This window comes from Acinonyx jubatus, chromosome X, assembly GCF_027475565.1.
Source record: "Acinonyx jubatus isolate Ajub_Pintada_27869175 chromosome X, VMU_Ajub_asm_v1.0, whole genome shotgun sequence".
Taxonomy (NCBI): Eukaryota; Metazoa; Chordata; class Mammalia; order Carnivora; family Felidae; genus Acinonyx; species Acinonyx jubatus.
Genome location: NC_069389.1, coordinates 90,806,631 through 90,830,984, shown reverse-complemented (window position 1 = coordinate 90,830,984; position 24,354 = coordinate 90,806,631).

The following is a 24,354-nucleotide window of genomic DNA, read 5'->3' as shown; positions in this document are numbered from 1 at the left end:
TAGTATTTCCACTTACTATAAAGGATTTTTTGGCGAGAATCTTGGAAGATCAAACAAAGCACTTAAAATAAGAAGCAAAATGGGAAACGAGTATTGTTTAGTTTCGGAGACCTTTCTCAACTCTCCTGACTTCTAGGAGAATGAAATGTTTATCTCAGAAACTACTGAGACTATCTTACGATTCCAGGCTGCTTGCGAAAGTAGCTGTGCAAAACTTTTCAGCAGATAAAAACAAACAAGCAAAAAAAAAAAAAAAGCACTGTGCTGAGCCAGGAGGCAGGTCTGAATTTTAGCTGCTAAACTAATGTCATGTCACTTAATTCCACCATACCATGGGGATAACAAAAGCTTGTATTATTCTCACAGGATTGCACCCTCGGGTGAGAAAACGGATGTATAAAAATAGTGAAAAATAGTTTACGACATATTACTTTTATTATTTATATTCTCATTTCGAACCATACTATTATTACTCTTTTTTAAAGATTATAGGGTTGGCATGTATCCAATACTATAAATGGGTTCCTATGGAAAAATTTTAATGTTTATTTTTGAGAGAGCATGAGAGGGGGAGGGACAGAGAGAGAGAGAGGGAGACCCAGAATCCGAAGCAGCCTCCAGGCTCTGAGCTAGCAGCACAGAGCTCGATGCGGGGCTCGAACTCACAAACTGTGAGATCATGACTTTAGCTGACGTCGGATGCTTACCTGACTGAGCCACCCAGGTGCCCCTCCTATGGAAAATTTTTACAAGTGGGGATTTAAGAGTTGACGTGTATTGACCCAAGCCAGTTTTGCATTCAGCATATGACAGCTTCTTTTTGTAAATATTGGTAGCGTCCCACACTTATAGTTAGGTTGGGCCTTTATACCTCCTACCCTGCAGATTTACTGTATGCGCCACAGCCCTAGGCTTTCCGAGTGCTACCTTATGTGAAAGATTCATCTGAAGGCAGACGCGATGATATTCTGACTATAGGGTGCAAGAATAATGGGTCTCTAGACCTCCAGTATTGCACAAATGATCCCACCTTGCCTTGTTTGTTTGATTCACATATGTCGTTCACGGGAGGGCAATGCGACTCGTACAAATCTACATATCAATTACCGACTCTGAACACTGTGCATTTTACCAGTTGCAAAACATTTATAATATCCTTTGTGGGGGCGCCTGGGTGGCTCAGTCGGTTAAGTGTCCGACTTCAGCTCAGGTCATGATCTCACAGTTCATGGGTTCGAGCCCCGCGTCCGGCTCTGTGCTGACAGCTCAGAGCCTGGAGCCTGCTTCAGATTCTGTGTCTCCCTCTCTCTCTGCCCCTCCCCCGCTCACGCTTTGTCTCACTCTGTTTCTCAAAAATAAATGAATGTAAAAACAAAAATTTAAAAAAAAATTTAAAAATATCCTTTGTGCTTAATTATGAAATCCTTTCATGTAGATTTCACTTATGATATTTGAGGTACCAAGTGATCAAATCTCACATATTGACCTCTAATTAGGCTACCCCTAAGATGGAGAATAGAAGTTTTGCACGTTTATGTATTACATGGCATAATGTAGTTAGTATAAAATCCAATGCCAACTATATAATGAGTGTCATTTGGTCATGATAGGAAATAAGACTGTATTCCACTCTAGGAACTGTTATCAAAGTCTCATCTCTGTTTTTCTTTAAAAAAAAATGTACTTTAAAGAATACATAACGTCTATATGTATGGTTCCTTAACAGTGTATGTTAAGGAAACTTACTGTGGAAATTATTGCACAATATATGTAAATCAAAGCATTATGCCATACACATTAAACTTACACAGTGCCAATTATATCTCAATAAAACTGGAGAAAAGTAATGCTTACGACATTTGAAGACACAGACATCACTCATTTTCTTAATTTATTTATTTTGAGAGAGAGAGAGCAGGAGCAGGGGAGGGGCAGAAAGAGAGAATCCCATCAGGCTCCTCACTGTCTGCGCAGAGTCTGACGTGGGGCTCGAACTCACAAACCATGAGATCATGACCTGAGTGGAACCAAGAGTCAGAGGCTTAACCGACTGAGCCACCCAGGCGCCTCAGACATCATTCATTTTAATAAATATTTCCTGAGTACTTAGTATGTGCCAAGCACTATGCCGGATCCTGGGGTGATTAGAAACTAGGCGTAATTTTAAGTGCTTACAGTCCTAATAAGGAAGCAGGTGTCGAACAAATAAGCAGAAAACTGCAGTGTGATATTTGCTACAAAAAATAAAACACAATGCTATGAAATCCTTTAAAATATCATGACACTATGTAGAAAAAGCTTATGGGGAGAGGCAGAGATAATTTATCTCATGAATTAGAATTGCAAATACTGAGTTATCATGGTTAATTTCTTTTCCTTTTACTGTTTTTACATAAAAGATGAAGATAAGGAGCAGAAGCACTTCTAACTGGGAAAATAACTATGTACTGTTGGATGGCGTGACTGACTGAAACTATGAAGCAGGTTAACAACCGAATGTCACAGGAATTAAAGACACTTCCTTTGAGTCAATACATCAATACATTATTTCCATTCCCCTGAGGAAATCAACTTGCTTCATGGACAATTCAAGGCATAGTAACATTTTTCTGTGGCCACTGAGGAAAACCACCACAACGCAGAGAACGAAGTTTAGGGTTTTAACTGATTTTCTTCTGATTTTTTTTTCACTGTTAGTGTTTTATACATTTAAGCAGAAAACATCAATAGGCTTCAAGTGGAAAATGATCTTAAAGACAATTTCCAGTTGTGTGGCATACTTCCTGATTATGCCGAGACCTGATTCATTTACCTATTTAATTTCTGTTATAATTGATTTGAATTTCCTTTTGCTATTACTTAGTATTATAAGTTCGATGCTTTTCACTGCACTCTTGGGAACTCTGAATTTTCATATGCATTTCTATAGAATGTATATGGTACACTCTATTGAATATACATCGTTAGAATAGTTTTATGCTTAGTCACTGACATACAGTTTAAGAAACATAAAGTTCACTAATGAAAAGAAAGTTGTTAGATAAGGTTTATTCATTTTACTTTTCCATAAGATGGTGAATACATGAATAACGCAATTCTCAACAAAAGAAGCTCTATTCATGTTTTTCTTCTGGTCTTTAATTACTAACATGCCGTTTCATAGACTTTGATTCATTTGATCTTTAAAAATTCTAGCAGACAATATTGAAATCAGCAAAATGCACACAAAGGAAAACCTAGCAATTATAATCTGATTGATTCTGAACCCCTTCTTACCATTTTTTCTACCAGTATTTTAAAGTCCCATTAGAATAACAATTCATTGAAAATTATCATAGAATTTGAAATGTTTAAGATACGAACTCAGACATACACGAACACAGGCACAAAACAGCATACACACACTCACACTCAAGTGCATCATTGTTTGGTATATTTCCCTGACACCTGAGAAAACACCACTGCGATATTGACATCAGCAGTTTCAGTGTCTCTATATTTTGACAGGTATGATTATTCAGCAAACTCAGTGGCTCAAAGAATCTGCATAACTCCTTTATATGTTTGATGTCTTGATATAGTTGATAATATTTATTGAGTGCCTACCATGTGCCACGAACTGTTCCAGATTTGGGGCTTAGACCAGTAAACAAAGCAAGCATGGCTTTTTCCCTCATGGAACTTACGGAATTTTTTATCCCACAGAACCACAGATAAATAAATCAGTACACGGACACATAGATGGATAGGTAGATAGAAAGATGAATGATGGATGATAGATATAAATATAGATGCAGATATAGCTATAGATAGTATGAGACACACACGCACACACACACACAAAGATGTTGATTGCTGTTTGTTCTATTGGCTGATCTTTCCTGTAACTATTGGTGCTAAAAATCACTCAGCTGAAACAAAAGTTGCTAACAACCCTGATAGTTTTTTTTTTTTTTTTAATGTTGGTTTTTAAGAGAGGAGAGACAGAGAGTGAGCAGGGGAGGGGCAGAGACAGAGACACAGAATCTGAAGCAGGCCCCAGGCTCTGAGCTGTCAGCACAGAGCCCAATGCAGGGCTCAAATTCACGAACCCGTGAGATATGACCTGAGCTGAAGTCAGATGCTTAGCTGACTGAGCCACCAGGCACCCCGTGGCTATTCCAGGTGCCCCACAACCCTCATAGTTTAAAGAAAATACCCTCTTTGGCCACCAAGTTGGGAACAGGCTGTCAAACTGTTTCTATCCTCCTTCCCAATCTACAGGAGAGGATTAGATATGGGAAAAATTTGTTGGGGGCTGTGTAGGGTGTTGGTTAGTGAGAGAATACTCTTTTCCTTGGTCTTCTCTTTCTATGCCAAGTAAAGGGGGAATTCCAAAAGGCTATCTGAAGACTGGAAATATTTTTCAAAAAGGAAACACTAGCATCACGCTCCTTGGCTTCGATGTTTGAGGCGATGAGAGCAGCATTAGAAACACGCAAGGAGACAGATTTCTTGAAATCGCTCTTGAAGTTTGGGGTCCCCCCGGAACATAGAAATGGTGTCCATTACACTGGGCACCTGGGCGGCTCAGTGAATTAAGTGTCTGACTCTTGGTTTCAGCTCAGGTTGTGATCTCACAGTTGTGAGTTCGAGCCCCGAGTTGGGCTCTGCACTGAGAGTGTGGAGCCTGCTTGGGATTCTCTCTCTCCCGGTCTCTCTGCCCCTTCCCCACTTGCGCTCTTTCTCTCTCAAAGTAAATAAATAAACATTAAAAACAGGGGGGGTCACCTGGGTGGCTCAGTCGGTTGAGCGACTGACTTGGGCTCAGGTCATGATCTCACGGTTCGTGGGCTCGAGCCCCATGTTGGGCTCTGTGCTGACAGCTCAGAGCCTGGGGTCTGCTTCAGATTTGTGTCTCCCTGTCTCTGCCTCTCCCCCGCTCGCACACTGCCTCTCTCCCTCTCAAAAATAAATAAGCATTAAAAAATTTTTTTAAAATGGTGTCCATTTCTGGCCTGGAGATTTCTTAAGACAAGAGACTCTCTTAAGTCTCTTAGACTCTTAAGAGATTTCTTAAGACATGAGCTAAGGTAGCTCATGACCACGGTGTAATGAGCTGGGGCAGAAAAAGGTGGTGAGTGGTAACTTCCATTCCAGTTTGCCCTGGCTTTTAGAGTCATGGAAGGAAGGCCCTCGGAGGCTCCCATGATTCCTCACGAGAGCGAGTGAAGATTAGAGGTTACCCTGATGGCTCCCAGGGCAAAGCAACAGAAAGTCCAATTAGGACAAGGAGTTGGGATCTGATAGAAGGGCTATAGCCAAACTTGGCTACCTTTCTCTGAGGGCGGTCTTCAGAAATAGCGGATGCCGGAGGAGAAAAACTCGGCTTATGTGATACGATTTCAGGTGTGCTGAGAAGAATCGCTCACCCCTTACAAAAATTCCGATCTCCTTATTTACGTTGCAAGTCCCTTTTCCGTTCAGTCAGATATTTCTTGAAGACTATGTTCCAGGCACTACTGTAGGTGTTAGGGATATAACACTGAACAGAACAGATAGAGGGAGAGAGAGACTGTAAATTGGGTCCACCATGAGTCGATGCTCCTAGCACAGGAATTGCGAGCTGTACTGACCACAGTGTTCGGCATAAAGTGAGAGCCGGATATGTGTTATAATGAACGAATAAGTGAGGGTGAATTAGACGACGTATATCTTTTTTTTTAACTTAAAAATTTTTTTTTATTGTTTATAATTTTTTGAGAGAGAGAGAGAGAGCAAGCAGGGAAGGGGCAGAGAGAGAGGGAGACACAAAATCGGAAGCAGGCTCCAGGCTCCGAGCACTCAGGACAGAGCCCGACGCGGAGCTCGAACCCCCAGACCGCGAGATCATGACCTGAGCTGTAGTCGGCCGCCCAACCGACTGAGCCACCCAGGCGCCCCTAGATGACATATATGTTATTTAACTACCTTACTAATTTTAATATTTTTAAATTTTCAGTGCTAACTGTATGCTAGATAATGCTAGCGTCTGTCATGTATTTGCATATACTATCTCATTTAATCTTCATGGTAGCACTAGAAAGTATATTTTGTTATCCCATTTGATTTTAATTTAATTTAACTTAATAATTTAACTTAATTTAATTTAATTCGGTTTTGTTTTATTTTATTTGGGAGAGAGTGAGCAGGGGAGAGGGCCAGAGAGAGAGACAGAAACTCTTAAGCAGGCTCCACGCTGAGCACAGAGCCTGATGCAGGGCTCTACACCACGACCCTGGGATTATGACCTGAGCTGAAATCAGGAGTCAGGTGCTCAACTGACAGAGCCACCCAGGTGTCCCTTACTGTCCCATTTTAGATGACATGTTTTACCCAATCCGCAGAAGTGGAATTTGAAGGCCAGGTATTTCGCTCCAAAGCCCGTAATTTTTCTACTAGGTCATAGTCTCTCCTACTATTATTGGACTGTATACTACTACAAAGTGTTAGAGCATCATATATTCAGCATTTATAGTGAAAACTTAATTTGTATATCACGTAACAGTTTTCAAACTATCCTACATATCACCTTCCTTGGCATAGAAATATTGATTTTTCCTATTTATACTCTGCATAGGTGGGAAAGATCCTCTTTTCACCATTTTACAGGTTAAGAAACTGAAATTTAGGAAAGTTAAATGATACAACTAATACAACTAATAGGGGACAATACTAACAATGGAACTTGTATCTTCCAATGCCTTCAATATGCCACAGTATAGTATACTACTTTCAATATACTACAATCTTTCAGTGGTCCTTGGAAGATGCTCTTTCATCCCCCAATCTCTTTCTAATTCCATTTAAAAACTTCTAGAAAGAATTTCTGGTAATACCACTTGACCTCATATCGTGTGTATTTTGTACTTCTGTGTTGCATACAGTAACAATGGCTGATATTTATTGAGAGCCTACCTGGGGCACCTGGGTGGCTCAGTTGGTCAAGTGTACAACTCTTGATTTCGGCTCAGGTCATGATCTCACAGTTTCATGGGTTCAAGCCCTGTGTCAGGCTTGACACAGACAAAACAGATGAACATAAGGGAAGGGAAACAAAAATAATATAAAAACAGAGAGGGAGACAAAACAGAAGAGACTCATAAATATGGAGAACAAAGTGAGGGTTACTGGAGGGGGTGTGGGAGGGGGGATGGGCTAAATGGGTAAGGGGCCTTAAGGCATCTACTCCTGAAATCGTTGTTGCACTCTATGCTAACTAATTTGGATGTAAATTAAAAAAAAATTAAATTAAATTAAAAGAAAAGAAAAAAAAAGTTTAACCATGTGTAGTGATGGATATTAACTAGACTTAACTGTGGTGATCTTTTTGCAGTATATACAAATATGAAATCATTATGTCATACATTTGAAACTAATATAACATTATATGTCAATTCCATCTCAATTAAGAGAGAAAAAAAGAAATTAAATACCTAAAGACCTTCTTACAACACAGATCAGTGGATCCCACTCTAAGATTTTCTGATTTACTAGGTCTGGGACAGGGTCCTAGAATTTGTATTTCGATCACGTTCTCAAATGATGCTGATGTGCTTGTTCCAGGGACCACACTTTGAGAACCACTGCTCTACAGAATTCCTTTGCTCCATGAATTTTGAAAACCTTTCTAAAGTATCCAATTACTTACATTTTTCATCTCTTATGGATTATTATAGAAGAGAAAATCGGGCTCTATCATAATCGTCTCCTGACCACTTTGATTAGAAGTCTCAGGTCTCTATACCATTTGTTACTACTACTAATGATCAAATGTTAATAAATGCTAGCTTTGAAGGCTTATATTATCAAACCATTATTTGGCAGATGATCTCACTTTATTATATTATAATCTATCAGCTAGGTAATATTACTATCCCCATTTTACAGATGTGAAAACAAAGCCGCACAACAGTAAGTAGGGCCAAGATTCACACAGAGGTCTGTGGACACCAGATTATGAGGCTTTACTCCCTCCCTATCATTTCCTATCAGATAGTAATTTATGAAAACCAGAGATGTTATTCTGGTGTTTGTCACAGAGCTTAACTGAACAGAAATCATTAGTCAACGGAAGGTTTCCTGAAGACTTAAAACATTTTTTCAAGTTTATTTATTTTGAAAGAGCGCAAGCAGGGGAGGGGCAGAGAGAGAGAGGGAGGGAGAGCGTCCCAAGCGGGCTCCATGCTGTCAGCAGGGAGCCTAAGGCGGGGCTCAAACTCCCGAGCCATGAGATCATGACCTAAATCTCAAAGGTGAAATCAAGAGTTGGACACTTAACCAACTGAGCCATGCAGGCACCGCTTTATTGGAGATCCTTAAAAGAGCCTGCTATGTGTGTGGTGATGTTCTCAGCACTACCCACGCGCTGATTCACTTAGAGCTCACAGCAACCTCTTGAGATAGATCCCGCTTCAGTTCCCGTTTTGTAGACGAAGACACTGAGGCACGGAGAGGTTACATGACTCGTCCAAGAAATAGTACGTAGAAAAGCTGGGATATTAGTGCAGACAATTGGCTTCAGAGGACCTTCATTCCTACCCAGTTCACTGTACATTCCCTGTGAATTGTTTTAATTTGCTTTCTTTTTTTTTTTAATTTTTAATGTTTATTTAATTTTGAGAGAGACAGAGCATGAGTGGGGGAGGGGCAGAGAAAGAGGGAGACATGGAATCCTAAGCAGGCTCCAGGCTCTGAGCTGTCAGCACAGAGCCCGATGTGGGGCTTGAACCCATGAACCGTGAGATCATGACCTGGGCCGAAGTCAGCTGCATAACCGACTGAGCCACCAAGGGGTCCCTATTTTACTTTGCTTTTGATTAGATATTGTTTAATGTGTCGTTAAATCTTTTGTCATGTCTCAGTCTTTTTTTTTTTTTTTTGAGAGAGAGAGAGAGAGACAGCGAGGGAGGGGGAGAGGGAGAGGGAGAGAGAGAGAGAATCTTAAGCAGGCTCCATGCCTAATCATGGAGCCCGGCACAGGGCTCGATCTGACAAACCATGAGATTATGACTTCAGCCGAAATCAAGAGTCGGATGCTTAACCGACTAAGCCATCCAGGCGCCCCTGGAAATATTTGACATTAATATGAAAACATATCATGGGGCTTTTCTTGTATATTAAATTTGCTTTTCCAAACTGACATTTAGAAATTGTTTTCCAGGAATCGGAATTGGTTTGAGCTGATAATTCATAAGTTTTTCATCCAATGTCCCTGATCATCAAAACACTGATTCTCAAGTTAGTTCCAGAGGGGAGGGTGGCATTCTGTAAGCAGAGTTTAGAAGAAAACAAAAGAGTCCACAGAAGAGTTAGGTCCACTTCTAGTCGGTCTCTATGTTACACATACATGTTATTTATTCCATGTTACATATACATACTTGCCAGAGTTGAATCTCTTAAGCAAACATGATTCCTCCATTCCCATGATTTGCAACATTCAATGGCTCCCATATACCTGTGACGGTGTTCTTCAAATCTGGCTTAAATAAAAATAACCTGGACAGCATGAAATAAATGTAATTTCCAAGGCCAGGGAAATTGTGTATTTGCCAGGCTCCCTAAGGGATTTTGATACTCATTCAAAGTTGAAAAACATTGGCTTCTTAGAATGAAGTACAGCCTTTTCAGCTTTGCATTCAAGAGTTCCCATCACGTTGTTCTGTTCGGGCATTTCCAGCCTTTTCGACTGGTAACTCTATATTTGAATCAGCTTCATATTTCCAAAACCTTTAGTACATGTTTTGCACAGAGCATTCAGTCCGTTTATAAACTGACCTTGTGACTTTCGTGTTCTAGTCCACTGAGCTAAGCAGCCATCAAGGTGTTGTGGGCAGTGATATTGTTCCGTGTCCTTTGCTTACTCGGCTGCTTCTCCTTTCTTCCCCGTCCAATGTAGCGCTGCCCGAAAGATGAAATACCAAGGTGACATTCAGTTTTTACTTAGTCATTGAACTTCAGAGAGTGGTCACGGTAGACTGGAGATGTAGAAGGCAGGAGTATCCTAATCCAGTCACCTCCACCATCATGTCACATTAATGATTACGGTTTCAAGGTTTAAAATGCTGATTCTTTGCTGTTTCCAAAAGCCCTCAGTTTCTCCACAGTCCCAATGCCATCTTAAATTCAAAGGGAAAGATGTAATGCCAGTTCTTACCCTCCTCCCGTCCTTCAGTCTAGAGGAATGCCAGTGTACCAAACTCACCAAATGGCTCCATTATTCTTATTGGCCTGTCTGTTGAGGTCTTATTGACCTTCGCTCCCTTGAAAACAACGTCAACAGCTATAAGATCATGTCACGATTTCCTGCTGTCTATTGTGAAAATTCTCTACACGGAAACAGGAATTCTGCCGACATGAAAACCAACATGGCCCAACATTTACTTTAATATTTGACAAGTCAAGTCGACAAGATATGAATAGTAAGTAACCAAACCAAAGCATGTGCTTGTATGGGCATGTAGGTGTGTTTGTGTATTCATCGCACTTGTGTGTGTGCGTGTGCAGGCACCTCTTCCTTGCCCAAACGTCACACCTGATCACCAGACCATGTACCCAAGGGCCTTTTTTTCTGATTTAACCATCAATAGAGGGTAGCTTTGTCTAATGTCCATAGAAACCGGTATAGACTAGCAGTGTCTGTGTGTAAATATATGCTCACGCATATGTTTCTATGTGCGTGTGCATGTGGATGTGTGTGTGAGAGACAGACAGAGAGATGAGAAAACCATACGTTTGTAGACATGGAAGGGTGGCATTCACACAAAGTGTTTCCACCTACCGTGGTAGGAATAAAAGTTAAGATGATTCTTCCTCTCCATGATATTAGGCGCCTATACAAATGTGCCCTCCCCATGGCACACAAATATGGCTGAGAAGTACCTTCATTGACCCAGGGGCCTGGCAATTCTCCCTCACAGTGGTAGTGTGGTATAAAAATGAAGGTGGGGGCGCCTGGGTGGCGCAGTCGGTTAAGCGTCCGACTTCAGCCAGGTCACGATCTCGCGGTCCGTGAGTTCGAGCCCCGCATCAGGCTCTGGGCTGATGGCTCGGAGCCTGGAGCCTGTTTCCGATTCTGTGTCTCCCTCTCTCTCTGCCCCTCCCCCGTTCATGCTTTGTCTCTCTCTGTCCCAAAAATAAATAAAAAACGTTGACAAAAAAAATTAAAAAAAAAAATGAAGGTGCATTGGGATAATAGTTGGGAGATTTGAATTTTCTCCTATCCCAGCTCTAACACTTAGCTGTGCGACCTTGAGTGAATTCTATAACCTGTCAATGTCAATATTCTCATGTGTATACGTGAATTCCTTAGGGTCTAATTTGCTGTCCCTGTACAGCTCCAACTATGCACATACATGTGTACGGTAAAACCTTGGATTGAGAGTAACTTGTTCTGCAAATGTTCTCCAAGATGAGCGAACACTTCTAATAAATTTTAACTTGATACATGGGCGATGTCTTGCAATACAAGTAGTATGTGACGCCGAATGTCACGTGACCACAACTGAGCCAATGGTTCTTGAAATTCGCCTCGATATAAAAGCGCTTTGGAGCACAAGCAGGTTTCCGAACGAATTATGCTCGCAAACCAAGGTTTTACTGTATTTGTATTTACCTTCAAAGAAAGAAGAGGAGTAACTTGCTTGATATTTTAACGTCACTCCTTTTCCTTGCTCAGGCAAGGAACCTTCTCTATAATAAAAACATTTGCTGTGCTGTAACTTTTCTTCTCTGGGTTATCTTGGAAAAAAAGTCTGCCCAGGAGCGCCTGGGTGGCTCGGTCGGGTAGGTGCCTGACTTCAGCTCAGGTCACCATCTCATGGTTTGTGAGCTTGAGCCCCACATCGGGCTCTCTGGCATCGGGGTCTCTGCTGTCAGTGCAGGGTCTGCTTCAGAGACTCTCTCCCCCTCTCTCTCTTCCCCACCCCTGCTCGCACGTGCTCTCTCTCTCTCTCTCTGTCAAAAATAAATAAACACCTAAAAAAAAAAAAAGCTGTCCATCTTTTTTTTTTTTTTTTAAAATAAACTCCTTATTGGTTTTCACTACAGGGAAATGCATGTCAGTTGATGAAAAATAGCAAATCCTAGGAAGATTAAAAAACTGAAAATCTCTGAAAGTACCAGTTGAGGCTTGGAAAGTTCAGGAAGCTTTATCTGGCCTTCTTTCCTCGTTCAGTTCAATAAATATTTTATCGAGAGGCTAGAAGATGGCAGACATTGCTCTAAGCACTGGAACCATGGCAGGGAACAAATCAGACAAAAATCATCGCTATCAGGGAGCTTGCATTCTTTTTGGTAGAATCAAAGAACAAATATATATATTATATATTATCTCTGCACGTATATATGCATATATGATACATATATAGTATCTGACATATATATTATCCTATATATATTACCTATATATTATCAAATATATAATATTTGATATATATTATCTGACGTGTATATAATATCTGATATATAGTCATATAAAATCATAATACTTGATATATATTATATCGCATAACGATAAGTGTTATTGAAAAAAGGAAGCAGGAAATGGGAGTAGGGTGCACGTATGGGTGGAAGAAGTTGTAGTTTTAAATAGAACGATCGGGAAGTACCTCCCTGAAAAGGTGACATTCAAGCCACAATATGAAGGAGTGAACCATGTGGTTACCCGAGAAGCACCATCTAACACGCCGGACTCGAGCCAGAAGCATGACTGGCATGTTCTAATAACAGCAAGGAAGTCCGTGTGGCTGCAGCTGAGTGAATTGTGGAAAAGTAACAAACGTCGGAGAGTTAAGGCAGGGCCCTACTGCATGGGACCTTGTGGATGACTGCAAGGGCTTTGGATTTCACCCCGAGGGAGAACGGAAGCCACCAGAGGACTCGGAACAGATAGCTGAGTGATAGGATGGCAATTATAATTCTGAAAAGATTACCGTAGATGCTGTGTTGACAAGAAGTTGCAGGGACCAGGATTTAAGTCCAAGGTTCGGTTAAAACACTTCTGCTATGATTTAGATGAGAGAATGATGGCAGCCTGGGTCCGAGGGGTAGAAAGTGACAGAGTGATTCAATTTTCTATGTATTTGGAGGTACGGCCCCAAGATTTGCTTATGTATGCAGTGCCGTTTACTGATATGGGGAAGGTAGGCGGAGAAGTAGGTACTTGATGGGAAGATTAAGGATTCAATTTGCACACGTCAGGGTCGAGATCCCTATCGGACGTCTCGGTGAAAATGTCAAGTTGGTAATTTGACATAGCAGTCTGTATTTCAGGAGAGGTATCTGGGGGGGGGGGGGCTGGAGATAAAAATTTAAGAATCATCAGGGGTGGGGAGATCGGTTAAAATAGGCGATGGGGATGAAGGAGTGAACTTGTCACGATGAGCACCGGGTGATGTGTGGAACTGTTGAATTGCTATATTGTACACCTGAAACTAATATAACACTCTATGTGAACTGTAATTAAAATACCAACTTACAGAAACAAATAAATATAAAAAATTCATGAATCATCAGAAAATATTTTTATTTTAATTTTTAAAGTTTATTTATTTTTGGGGGGGGAGGGGCGAAAGAGGGAGAGACAGAATCCCAACCAGGCTTCCTGCTGTCAGCACACAGCCTGAGGTGGGGCTCGATCCCACAAATCCTGAGATCATGACCTGAGCCGAAACCAAAAGTTGGACGCTCAACTTACTGAGCCACTCAGGTGCTCCAAGAAAAATCAGAAAATAAATAGCAATGAAAAACATGAGAATAATTTCCTCACTAACTGGAGATAAACAAATCTAAGCAAGGATTGAGTCGTGGGCCACTACTATGTTAAGAAGAAGGGAACAGGAGGACAGATAAGAGCATAGGGGTCGATGAAGATCTGGAGACCAAGTCAAATAACTGTTTTAAGAAGGAAATGATCAATTGAATCAAGAGTTGATGGTAGGTAAGTTAAGATGCACAGGGATTATGGTGAGTCCTTTATAGATTTTGGATACTATGCATGGAACTAGAGGGTATTATGCTAAGTGAAATAAGTCAGGCAGAGAAAGACAGATACCATATGTTTTCACTCATAGGTGGATCCTGAGAAACTTAATAGAAGACCATGGGGGAGGGGAAGAGGGGAAAAAGTTACAGAGAGGGAGGGAGGCAAACCATAAGAGACTCTTAAGTTTTTTTTTTCAATGTTTATTTATTTTTGGGACAGAGAGAGACAGAGCATGAACGGGGGAGGGGCAGAGAGAGAGGGAGACACAGAATCGGAAACAGGCTCCAGGCTCTGAGCCATCAGCCCAGAGCCCGACGCAGGGCTCGAACTCACGGACCGCAAGATCGTGACCTGGCTGAAGTCGGACGCTTAACCGACTGCGCCACCCAGGCGCCCCAAGAGACTCTTAAATACTGAAAACAAACTGAGGGTTGATGGGGGGGGGGGGTGGTGGAAAGGGCAAAGTGGGTGATGGGCATTGAGGAGGGCACCTGTTGGGATGAGCACCGGGTGTTGTATGGAAACCAACCTGACAATAAATTATATTTAAAAAAAAATAAAGATGCACAGGGATAACCAAATTTAGCAATGTGGAGACACTGGCAATCTAGACGATGGTACATTCGGGCCAGTAGTTAAGTATGAAAACATGCAGTTTAATAAGTAATTACAGAGGGAACAGCTATGTAACCTACCTAAATCAAGAAATACAACATGGCAGGGGCGCCTGGGTGGCTCAGTCGGTTAAGCGGCCGACTTCGGCTCAGGTCATGATCTCGCGGTCCGTGAGTTCGAGCCCCGCGTCGGGCTCTGTGCTGACAGCTCAGAGCCTGGAGCCTGTTTCGGATTCTGTGTCTCCCTCTCTCTGACCCTCCCCCGTTCATGCTCTGTCTCTCTCTATCTCAAAAATAAATAAACGTTAAAAAAAAATTTAAAAAGAAATAAAACATGGCAGCGTCCTAGAAATCGCGTGTTGGCCCTTGCTGATCAGAAAACTTTCCCTGCCCTGATGTTCTCCATCATTTCCTTGATACTGTTTATATCACAGAGGTCACGTAAGTATGTATCCCTAAACTAAGTTGTTTAGTTTTGCCAGATTCCGACATTTACATAACTGTAATCACACTGCATATATGTGTGTCTTGCTTTTTTCACTGTTTTCCAGATGCATTCACATTGCGTTTCTTAGTTGTACTTGCCTTATTTTTACTGCTGTATGAATATACTGTGATTTATATATCCACTGTCTGTTGATGTTTGGGCTTTTCTGGTTTACACCCTGCACCATGTTCCTGTGGCCAACATCAGATTTGGTCAGCAGGACCACCGCGTGATGGACCGGAAGGACCCCACGTGAATCGGTGCCTACAGTCATTTTGGATTTATTTATTTATTTTTTTATTTTTTTTTGGCTTTTGCTCCAGGTCTTTTCCCAAAGCCTCAGTTGGTTGCTTTGCTGGCTAGCAGGTCAGCTCATGAGAGCACAGGAGCTAATTTACCCATGGTTAATTGTCAACCAATGAGGGACAGCAGTCTTTTAGAGGGACAATTTTGAGGTGAATGCTATGTACTTCCTCACAGTAGAAGTGGGCCCCAGTTACCGAGAAGACTACTTAGCTTAATAAAGCAAAGTATTTGTCTGCCCTTTTTCCCTGTCGCCTTCTTGTTTCCTCAGTTTGTGTTTCCGGGGATCGCTTCCCAAATAAACTACCTGAATTCAAATCTTTTCTGGAATCTGCTTTAAGAGAAACTAAAAGAAGGACAAAGCTTTTATAAATAAAACAAGCGTAGGGGCGCCTGGGTGGCTCAGTCGGTTAAGCGTCTGACTTTGGCTCTCGCCATGATCTCATGGGGTGTGGGTTCGGACCCCGCGTCGGGCTCTGTGCTGACAGTGCAGAGCCTGCTTGGGATTCTCTTTCTCTCTGCCCCTCCCCCAGTCGCGCGCGCTCTCTCTCTCTTTCTTTCTCTCTCTAAAAATAAATGAAAAAATTTAAAATGTAAAAGCCATTCTTATCTCTTGGAGAAGATTTGATCCAAGGAGTATAGTTTGCCAACCACTGTATAGGATATACATTCTTTTGTGAATGAAATCACTAGGTCAAAGTGTAATCACAAACTACAAAGCACAAGGCTCGGCTTTCTTATACACTGTCAAACATTTCTCCAAAGTGGTCGTGCACTCTCAGTAGCAGTACATAAGAGATGTATTCTATACACTTGCCTACGTTTTTATTTGACAGAATTTTAAATTTCAACCGTTTTTGGGGGGGGAGTGGATAGCATTAAAATGTGGTTTCATTTTGTATTTCCTTAATGAGTGGTCAGGTTGAGAACTTTTTCAAATGCTTAATGGCTAATTGGTTTTGTGTTAGACTAGTACCTGTTCAAGTCCTTTTCTGTTTTGTTTTGTTTTGTTTTGGTGTACCTGTCGTTTTCTTTTTGATTTGTAGGAGTTCTTTATATGTTCCCGATATGAATCCTTTTATTCATTTGTCTGCAAATATCTTCTTTCATTCAATGACTTGCATTTTCACTCCTATTAATGATGTATTTTGATCCAAAAAGTTCTTAGTTATGTTGAGGCAAGATTTATCAATCATTTATTTTACAGTTGGTGAACTCTGTGTTCAAGACGTTGTTCCCTATCTCAGGGTCATAAAGATATTCTTCTTTGTTGCTTTATAGATCTTGACTTTTTTTCTATCACATTAAATTCTAAAATCTAACTGTAGGGTTGTGTGTGTGTGTGTTTTCAGTATAATGTGAAATAGAGATCCGATTTCATTTTATTTTCATTTGGATAACAGTTATCCCAGCGGCATCGGTTTAAAAGATTATTTTGGGGGTGCCTGGGTGGTTCATTTGGTTAAGCCTCTGAATCTTGGTTTCAGCTGAAGTCATAATCTCACAGGTTGTGAGTTCGAGCCCTGAGTAGGGCTTTGAGTTAACAGTGTGGAGCCTGTTTGGGATTCTTTCTCTCCTTCTCTCTCTGTCCCGCCCCCACTAATGCTCTATCTCTCTCTCTCAAATAAATAAATAAAAACTTAAAAAAAGGAGATTATTCTTGCCCCACTCCTGAGCTATGGCAGCTGTGTTATAACTTACTTGTGTCTATATATATGGGTCTGAATCTGAGCTTTGGTCTGTTCCACTAGTCTATTGGATGACCCTGAAAAAATGTAACACTGTGCATAGAAGTTTTAGAATCAAACTTTCAGTTCCCACAAACACAAAGAAAACCCGGATTTTGATGTTGATTGCCCTGGATGTATGGATCAAATTTTGGAGAAATGTAAGTTTATAATCTTGAGCATTCTAATATATGGATATGGTGTATTTCCTTTATTTATTTAAGGTTTCTTTAATGTCTTTCAATAATGTTTGTAGATTCCCATGTAGACTTATTTCTTGATTTTGACACTGTGGATTTTATCTTTTTAAAGTGTGTATTTATTTTTGAGAGAGAGACAGAGACATAACACGAGTGGGGGAGGAGCAGATGGAGAGGGAGACACAGAATCCGAAGCAGGCTCCAGGCTCTGACCTGTCAGCACAGAGCCCAATGCAGAGCTTGAACTCATGAACTGCGAGATCATGACCTGAGTTGAAGTCAGACGCTTAACCGACTGAGCTACCCGGGTGCCCCTTAACTTTAATTTTTATTTGCTTACGGAGAGACACAGAAATAAAATTGATATGTGCGTCTTGACATTCTGTTCAGACTTCATTTTCTTTTTTATTATGATAAAATACACAGAATAGAAAATTCACCGTCTTTTTTTTAAAGTGTACAATTCAGTGGTTTTTAGTATATTCACAAAGTTTGTGCAACCATCAACACCATCTATCTCAGAACATTTTCATCATCCCCAAAGGAAGCCCTGTACCTATTAGAGGAGGGGAAGGACTCTAATAAACACATCCCCCCCCCCCCCGGTAATTACTAATCAGTTTGTGGTCTCTGTTAATTTGCCAATTATGGAAATTCATAAATGGAATCATAAAACATGTAGCTTTTCATGTCTGGCTTTGTTCATTTTAGCATAAATACTTTAAAGGCTCAGCCATGTCATAGCAGACATCATCCGTTCATTGTTTTGTGACTGAATAAGATTCCATTTAGGGATATACCACATTCTCTTTATCCATTCATTAGTTGATCGGCATCTGGGCTCTTTCCACTTTTTGAATATTATAGATAACGGTGCCATGAACATTCATATATAAGGGTTTCATGGATCCAGGTTTTCATATTTTATGGGTCTATAGCAAACGCTGAAATTATTGGGTCATGTGACAACTCCAACTTTCTGAGGAACTGCAAACTGTTCTCCAAAGTGCATCGTCTTACCTTCCCACCAGCAATGCATGAGGACTCCAATTTTCCCACATCCTTGACATCGCTTGTTATCCAATTTTTCCATTATAGCCATTCCCGTGGATGTGCTGTGGTGTCCTATTGTGGGTCTGCTTTATATTTCTTTCAAGATTAATAATATTGAGCAACTTTTCATGTATTCGACGGTCATTTGTATACATTCTTTGGAGAAATAGCTGTTCAAGTTATTTGCCTAGTTTTTCATTGGGTTGTTTGACCTTTTTTGTTGAGTTATGAGAGTTCTTTATGTATTCTCTATATATCACAACTATTCTCTCCCCTTTTGTGGGTTCTCTTTTTCCTGTCTTGATAGCATCTTTTTTTCTAATTTAAATTTTAGTTCACATACAGTGAAATATTAGTTTCAAGAGTAGATTTCAGTGACTTATCACTTACATACAACACCCAGTGCTCATCATAACAAGTGCCCTCCTTACGAGCCATCACCTATCTAGCCTATCTCACACCCACCTCCCTCTGTCAGCCCTCAGTTTGTTCTCTATCATTAAGAGTCTCTTGTGGTTTGTTTCCCTCTCTTCTCTTTTACCCCCCTTACCATATGTTTATCTGTTTTGTTCTTCAATTCCACATATGAGTGAAATCATACGGGATTTGTCTTTCTCTGATCGACTTATTTCACTTAGCATAATTTTGGTAAAGCCTTGCTTACCTATTTTTTTGTTTCCTTTTGTCACTTGTGCTTTTGGTGTCTTATCTAGGAAACCATAGCTAAGTCCAAGACGTGAAGGTCTCGCCCTAGGATTACTACCAATAGTTTTATAGTTTTAGCTCTTACCCATAGGTCTTTGAGTTAATTTTTATATATTGTGTGAGGTAGGGGTCCACCTTCATTTGATTGCATGGGGCCATCCAGTTGTTCCAGCAATATTTGTTGAGAAAAGAAAAAACGACTGTTCTTTTTCCTATGGAATTGCCTTAGCACCCCTGCCCAAGTCGATTGCCATAAATGTGTTGGTTTATTTCTGGACTCTCATTCTATTCTACTGAACTATAAGTCTGTTCGCATGCCGGTACCAGATAGTGTTGATTAGTGTAGCTTTGCAGTAAGTTTTGACATCAGGTAGTGTGAGTTCTTTGTTATTTTTTTGTTCAAGATAGTCTTGGCTATCTGAAGCCTCTTAAATTTTCATATAAATTTCAGAAGAATTTCATCAATGTCTCCTAAGAGGCTGTCAGGGATTTTGATGATTGCATTGAATCTGTAGATCAATTTGGGGGGTACTTAGTTCTTAACGATATTCAGTCTTCCAATCCATGAACATGAATAGTGGATGTGGGAGTGAACATCCTCATCTTCTACCTAAATCATAGGGAGAAAGCATTTTACCTTTCACCATTACATGTAATGTTAGCTGTGTGTTATTCATAGATGCCCTTTATCAGGTTAAGGTTATTCCTAGGAGTTGTTTTTTTCTTTTCTTTTTTTTAAATATGAAATTTATTGGTTTCCATACAACACCCAGTGGTCATCCCAACAGGTGCCCTCCTCAATGCCCGTCACCCACTTTCCTCTCGCCCCCACCCCCCATCGACCTTCAGTTTGTTCTCAGATTTTATTTATTTATTTATCTTTAAATTTTTTTTAACGTTTATTCATTTTTGAGAGACAGAGAGAGACAAAGCATGAGTGGGGAAGGGGCAGAGAGAGAAGGAGACACAGAATTCGAAGCAGGTTCCAGGTCCCGAGCTGTCAACACAGAGCCTGATGCAGGGCTCGAACTCACAAACTGGGAGATCATGACCTGAGCCGAAGTTGGATGCTCAACCGACTGAGCCACCCAGGCACCCCTAGTCTCAGTTTTTAAGAGTCTCTTATGGTTTGGCTCCCTCCCTCTCTAATTTTTTTTTTCCTTCCCTTCCCCCATGCTCTTCTGTTAAGTTTTTCAGGATCCACATAAGAGTGAAACCATATGGTATCTGTCTTCCTCTGTATGACTTATTTCACTTAGCATAACACTCTCCAATTCCATCCACATTGCTACAAAAGGCCAGATTTCATTCTTTCTCATTGCCAGGTAGTATTCCATTGTGTATATAAACCACAATTTCTTTATCCATTCATCAGTTGGTGGACATTTAGGCTCTTTCCATAATTTGGCTACTGTTGAAAGTGCTGCTATAGACATTGGGGTACATGTGCCCCTATATATCGGCACTCCTGTATCCCTTGGGTAAATGGTTAGCAGTGCTATTCCTGGGTCATAGGGTACATCTATTTTTAATTTTTTGAAGAACCTCCACACTGTTTTCCAGAGTGGCTGCATGGTCTGAAGTTTCTTTTTTTAATTAAAAAAAAAACTTTTTTAACATCTATTTATTTTTGAGGCAGAGAGAGACAGAGCATGAACGGGGGAGGGGCAGAGAGAGAGGGAGACACAGAATCGGAAGCAGGCTCCAGGCTCTGAGTCATCAGCCCAGAGCCTGACGCGGGCTGGAAGTCACGGACCGCGAGATTGTGACCTGAGCTGAAGTCCGACGCTCAACCGACTGAGTCACCCAGGAGCCCCTGTAGTTTCTTTTTAATGTTCATTCATTTTTGAGACAGAGAGAAACAGAGCATGAGCGGGGGAGGGGCAGAGAGTGAGGGAGACACAGAATCTGAAGCAGGCTCTGAGCCGTCAGCACAGAACCCGATGCGGAGCTCGAGCCCACGAACCATGAGACCATGAGAACCGGAGCCAAAGTCAGTCACTTAATCGCGTGAGCCACCCAAGCACCCCGGTGCGTAGTTTTATTTTCATGTGATGTTCTTTTGGGTGTTGGTATCAGGTAACATAAGTCTCATAGAATGAATTGGGAAGTGTTCTCTTTTCTTCCATACTTCAGTAGAGTTTGAGATGGATTGGTGTTAACTCTTTTTTAAACTTTAGATAAAATTCACTAGTGAAAACACGTGGTCCTGGACTTTTCTTCATAAGTTCATTGATTACTAATTAAATCATTTTACTTGAAATAAGTATATTCAGATTTCCTATTTCTTCTTAAGTTAGTTTCAGAAGTTTGTGTCCTATGAATATATCCATTTCATCTAGGTTATCTAATTTTTTGACATGCAGTCATCCATAGTGTTCTGCAATAATCCCCTTTATTTTTTAAGGTTGGTAATATTGTACCATTTTTCATTCCTCATTTTGGTAATCTGAGTTTTCCCTATTTTTTTATTGGTCAGTCTAGCTAAGGGTTATCTGTTTTGTTGATTTTTGCAAAAAGCCAACTTTTAGTTTTACTGAATTTTCTCTTTTGTTTACTATATTCTATCTCATTTATTTATGCAAAAAATTTTTACCATTTACTTCTTTTTGCTTGCTTTGGGTTGGTTGATTTCTTTTTCTTTTTCTAGTTTCTTAAGGCGTGAGCTTAGGTTACTGACTTGAGATCTTTCTTATTTAAAACATAAGCATGTACAGATATAAATTTCCCTCTGAGTATAACTTTAATTGCATTGCATACAAATTGCAGCATGTTATGTTTTTATTTATCTTAAAATACTTTTAACTTCTCTTTTTATTTCTTCTTTGACTCACTGTTTATTTAACTATGCTTTAATTTCCATATATTTGTGAACTTCTCAAATTTACTTCTGGAAATAATTTCTAACTTTAGGTCCCTGGTCAGACAACAACATTTGTATGATTTCAGTACTCTTAATTGAGACTTGTTTTATGGCCTAGCATACGGTCTGTCCTAGAGAATGTTCCATGTGCACCAGAGAAGTGTTCAATGGCTGTCTGTTAGGACGACTTGGTTTATAGGGTTGTTAAAGTCTGCTATTTCCTTCCTAGCTGATCTTCTGTCTAGTTGTTGTATCCATTAATGCAAGTGGAGTTTTTATGACCTGTGGTTGTTCTATCTGTTATGGAAAGTGAGGGTTGAAGACTCCAACTATAATTCTTGAATTGTCTATTCCCCCTTTAATTCTGTCCGTTTTGCTTCATGTATTTTGGGGCTCTGTTGTTAAACATTATAATTGTTATATCTTCCTGATGAATTGACTTTTTTAAGCATTACAAAATGTGCTTCTTTTTATCTAATGACAATTTTTGTCTTAAAGTCTTTTGGTTACTGGTTTCATGGCCTATCAGTTACCATTTCTTTACTTTCAACCTATTTACGTCCTTGAAACCAAAGTGAGCAGACGCTATATGTCTACTATATGTAGACGGCATATAGTTAGATCATTTATTTTTATCCAGTTTGAACATCTCTTCCTTCTAGTTGGAGTTTTATTCCATTTAAATTTAACGTTATTGGGGCACCTGGGTGGCTCAGTTGGTTAAGCATCTGACTCTTGATTTCAGCTCAGGTCATGATTTCACAGTTTGTGAGTTTGAGACCCACATCGGGCTCTGTGCTGACAGTTCATGGAGCCTGCTTGGTATTCTGTCTCCCTCTCTCTCTCTGCCCCTACCCTGCTTGCTCTCTTTGCCTCTCTCAAAATAAATAAAAATAAATTTAAAAAAATTTAATGTTATTACTAATAAGGTTATATTTACTTCTGCTGTTTTGCTATTTGTTTTCTATTTATCTTATGTGATTGTTTTGCATATAATTTTATATATAATTATATATTTTATATATACCGTATGTTTATAGTATATGTACTATGTATATATATTTGTACAATGTACACTATATATTTTATATACCATGACAAACCTGGAAATCTGATTCTCTCTCTTTCCCAGGGTTTGTTTCTGCTGCTGGTTGTTGTAGTTTGTTTAGTGACTTTTCTGCACTGTCTATAGGTTCTGTATCTTTTTTCTTGTGTGGACTCTGAAATCTCTTTTCAGTTAGTTTAATAGCTAATCGGCAGAAATTTCCTTAAATGCCTGGAACCACTAAGCTTCTCAAGTCTTTTCTGAGGGGCTCTGCGTGCATATTGGGGCATGCCTTGGAAACCAGCTAGGAATTCTACTAGTTTACCTTATCCTTCACTACTTGCTTTCGAATAGCCATTTTTCATCAATGTCATCTTTTCCTTTCTTTCCGATTTAATATTGTTTGAGGACCTGGCATGCATCCTTCACATGGCATGGATCATCCCATATTCTCCTCCCTGTATCTTTATAAAGTAGGTAGTATTACCCTCACTGTATAATGATAAAGCTAGGTCTCTGTCACATCTTTTGAGTGTCTGAGCCGCATCTTGAGTTCACATATGACTTCAGAGTTTGTCCCCTCAACCAGAATCCTGTGTTAATGTTTTCTTAAATAGAAAATCAACGAGAGCGTCCTTCTTCCATTTTAGATCAGGTGAAGCATTTTCATCCCCTTCTCACAGCGAGGAGCCATCCATCTAAATACTGTTTGTGTGGATCCCTGAGGGGCAGGAAATTATTTTTGCAAAGTAACAAGACATTCAATTTCCCACAAGTGCCATCGTAGTAGGCCCTTTGCACTTTTCTTATATTCAAAATGGCTAGTGATAGCTGACATCTCCTCAGTGGCTATGGATTCAACTTCCGTTATTATGTCATGGAGCGTGTTTTTATTTCCTCTAAACTCACAGATTCCTCTCCTCCTGTATTTTCTTTCCCTTAAGCGCTGTGACCCCTGTGCATGTGTGTGAAAGTGTGCCTTACGGTCTCTCTCCTGGAGACTGATTTCATGTAAATCTTCACTGGTGGTTCAAATAATCACTCTGACCCCGCCCCCCCGCCCCGCCCAAATCCCATGAAGTTTATCCAGGTCACGGCCAAGATTTATATTCATTTTTATCATATAGACGAAGTGAGGTAACATTACTGTGTTAGCTGAAGCCCTCTGAGGAGCACACTCCAAGATGCAATTAAATATAAAATAAAATTAATGGATTCTGTGAAGGATAAATAGGGAGGAGGCAGGAGAAGGCAGAGCAAGGTTACAGCCTGTGAAACAGGTAGGCAGAGAGAGGCTTCAGACTCTGACACTTCCTAAGGAAGAGGGGACTAAAGTAGGGCTTGGTAGGAAAAAT